Source organism: Pediculus humanus, genomic scaffold (genome assembly GCF_000006295.1).
Source record: "Pediculus humanus corporis 1103172107410 genomic scaffold, whole genome shotgun sequence".
NCBI lineage: Eukaryota > Metazoa > Arthropoda > Insecta > Psocodea > Pediculidae > Pediculus > Pediculus humanus.
In genome coordinates, this window is record NW_002987035.1 from 36,563 (window position 1) to 40,458 (window position 3,896).

At 22.7% G+C, this 3,896-nt stretch overlaps 1 non-coding gene across 1 annotated transcript; it reads right to left on the reverse strand.

The window, feature by feature from the left end:
• Positions 1–369: 369 nt before the first annotated feature.
• Phum_PHUM060610 lies at positions 370–441 on the reverse strand. Its single transcript has one exon. It is a non-coding gene; the product is annotated as a tRNA-Ala (tRNA).
• Positions 442–3,896: the final 3,455 nt, after the last annotated feature.

Genomic DNA, 3,896 nt, shown 5'->3' on the forward strand with positions numbered 1-3,896 from the left:
AAAAAAAAAAAACAAAAATTTATATATACACGTAAAAAATTTTCTTTTGATTTTTATTAATAATAATAATAAAAATAAAATTTTATTTATAAATATAATTAAATTAAATACGATTAAAAAATAAAATTTATTAATTTTTATTTATTTAATATAAATAATATTAAATTAAATAAGTTAATTTATATAAAGATATTTATTATTATTATGAAATATTTAATAAATACATTTCTTTTTAAAATAAAATTTTATTTAATTATTTTGTCGTTGTATTTTAAAGATTTAATTTTTTTTTTTTAAATTTAAATTTGACTGGAATTTATCAAAGAGTAAACTGCTGGAGAAAAAGAAAAAAAAGAAAAAAAATTATACTGGAGATACCGGGGATCGAACCCGGGGCCTTTCACATGCAAAGCGAACGCTCTACCACTGAGCTATATCCCCCCACGTATGAAAATGTGGTTTAAATTGGAAAATCACAAATTTTTCTAATTCAATTGAATTTATGACAATGAGAAAACATTTTTTTTTTTATGTTTTTGTTATTAATTAAAAAACATGATTATGTTCTCAATCAACTCCTCCTACAACATCATTCTTCATTTCATTATAAACAAAAACATTTTTTTTTTATTAAAATTATAAAATTAAATAGAAAAAAAAAAAGTTATGTATGTTATGATAGTAATTTTTAATTTTTAGTAAAATATTTAAAGGGAAATACTAAACAATTCCCTTTAATGCGGTTATTATTATTATACGGAAAATATAAATAAAAGTTTTTTAATTAATAATTAAATGAAAATTGTTTCTCTCGGACTCATTTTAGTAAAAAAAAAAAATCATAATAATACCACGTGTGTGTGTGTGTGTTGTTTTTTAAATTAATTATTCAAAAAAAAAAAATTTTGATTTATATTATTATTATTATTATTATATTTAAGTAAAAAAAAAAAAAATGTCGGTAAAAGGCAACAGCATTGCGGTGAAAAAAAAAAAAAAAGAAAATCTGGTGACGAGGGAGAAAAAAAAGAAAAACAGGAGAATAATTAATGGATTTTTTTTTTTTTTTTTTTAAATTAATTTCAAATAATTTTAATTTTTAATTTATTATATACACACACACGATTAAAGTATTATTATTATTATTATTAATAAATTATTTTATTCAATTTTCAAAAAAATTAAATTGAATTTTGAAAAAAAAAAGGGAAAAGACATTAAAGTAAACGTAATACATTTTCTCGTTAAATATCTAATTTAAGAAAAAAAAAAAAGGGCCTAAAGGTTTTTTTTTTTTTTTTGAAATAAAAAGAAATGTAACAATGAAATACGACTGGACATTTTAAGAGGGGGGGAAAAAAAAAAAAAATAATAAAAAATTTGAAATTGGAATGCCCAAGGGCGGAATCTTAAAGAATGTGCGAGAAAAAAGCTTTTTCACATATATATTCGTTTCAAAAAAAAAAAAAAAAGAAAAAGAGATAGTGATACCATGTTTTTAAAAAGTTTTCCTATTTTTATTTTAAATTTATATAAAAGAAAAATTTTTTTTATATTATTGATATTAATAATTAAATATTATTTGGTTTTTTTTTTATTTTAATTTTAATTATTTTATGCATCAGCTAAAAAAATTTTCTCTAAAACAAAGTAATTTTTTTTTTTTTTTTTTTACTTAAACTAAAAAATAATTCCTTCTTATTACTTTTATGCATTTTTTAATATATTGCAGATAAAACTTAACAAAGTTTTTTTTTTTTTTCAACTTTTTGGGGGGAGGTTTTTTTTTATTCATGTTTGTAAAAAAAAAAAAAATTAAAAAAAAAAAATTCACACTCAGTGTGTTACTTCTTAATCACAAAGGGGATTGTAAACCTCCTTGTGATATTAAATTAATTTATAATTTTTTTTATGTTAAAAACGTTACTCGGACAAAAACAAATTATTATTATTGTGTATTTTTTTTAATATATGTATTCTACAAAGATTATTTTCTAACAAGTGAGAAATTATATTTTACAATAAAAAAAAATGTAAAAGGTATTAATAATGATTCATATTCACTTTTAAAAAAAGATTCATATTTATTTTTTTATTATGTCTTACATAGGTTTACATTTTGAAAGTTTAAATACTTTGATATGTACGTTAAAAGTTAATGTAAATAACAATAAAGCAAAGTTTACCATTAAAAAACAAAAATTTTTTTTGTTTTTTTGAATTGGAGCTTATATTACAAGTTTATTTAGAGTGGAAAAACGTCGTGGAAGAAGATGAATGAGAATTTCAAATGAACTTTGTAGTTAAGATTGGCAACATCATTTCTACATATACGTTTCTAATGTAATTTTTCATGTTTGTTTATTTATACCTAATTATGTCAGAAAATAATTTTTTTGTAAATTAATCATTCGCTCGTTCGTGTTTGACGAAATTTTTTTTTCAACCTTTTTTTTTCGTCAATGTCATAACAAATGGGAACATAACTGCATGTTTGAATTGCATTCAAGGATTTAATGCGATAAATTTCACAAAGTTATTAAGGTAAATAAACAAAGCATTGTTGAATTAAGTTATCTCGAAAAAGCATAATTTAATATTAAACTTTTGCATTTACGTGTCAGATGTCAAATCGGGAAGAAAATGATTATGATCGTCAGTTTCAAGCCGATTTACAAAAAGCTATTGCTTTGAGTTTGGAAACATCAGAATATGAAAAGCTCAGAAACGAGCATTTAAAAAAATATTCCGAATTGTCAGATTCTAATTTAAACTCTAGGAAAAATTCAGTTACTAATTTCTCTAGACCTCGACCGGAATCAACCGTGAAATTGAATTCTACTCTTTTGCCACCTCCGTCAACCTCTAAAAAAAATAATACTTCAACCAATGATTTAATAAGTTTTCATAGTCCCAAGGATGAAACTAAAGAAAATGTAAATTTTAACTTATGTATATTTGAATTTTTAAAAGATTAAGTTTAAAAAAATAATTAATTAGTGGATTTTTTTATTTTTGTATCAAGTCAAATTTATTTTTTCAATTTTAGAACTCATTGCTTTTTGAAAACAACATAGGTTCTTGCAGCGCCAGCAATAGCACCAATGTTGTTTCTTTTCAGCCAATAAATTTTTCATCATTTGATTTTTCCGTCAATTCTAATAATCAATTGCTTAAAAATTGTTCTACCAATGTTTGTAAATCAGATGATTCTAAAATAGTTCAAAATTTTCATGTGAAAAATTCACAAGGAAACAGTCAGTATTATCAGTCTGAAAATTTAAGTGGAGCTGTAGTGCCACTGACCAAAAATTTTTTGAACACCAATCCAAAGGAAACAGATATTAAAGCCATTGAAAGTTACAGTACTTTAGACGTTTTAAAAATTGTGGGAAAGCAACAAAACAACAATTTAATAGATTTAGTGCCTTCAACTTTGAGTGAAATTAATAAAAAACCTCAAATCTGTGAAAAATCATCTGTTTTAGAAGAATTTGATCCTCTAGTAGAATATGATTCGATTAAAAAAAATGACTTATCGCATATAGCAAAATCATCAGAATCAAAAGATAATTGCTCAGAGACTGTAATTTATAATGATAATTACAGTAGGCATGAAACCGATGGTGTTAGCAAAGAACTTGATGATGTTGATGAGGAAGATTTTAATGATGCACAATCAGCATGCTCAGAAAATTTTTACGATCCCTTTGATCCTTTCGAATACATGAACTCTTCATCTTATGATGGTTCACTCGGGGAGCCTATTTACACAACAGTAAATCAATCTATTAAAGTCTCTTCGAAATTGTCAGAAAATTGTTTAACTAGAAAAAGCATGTTAGAAAGTGAGGTATGTTTTTTTTATTTTTACATTCAAATCAAATTACTAAATA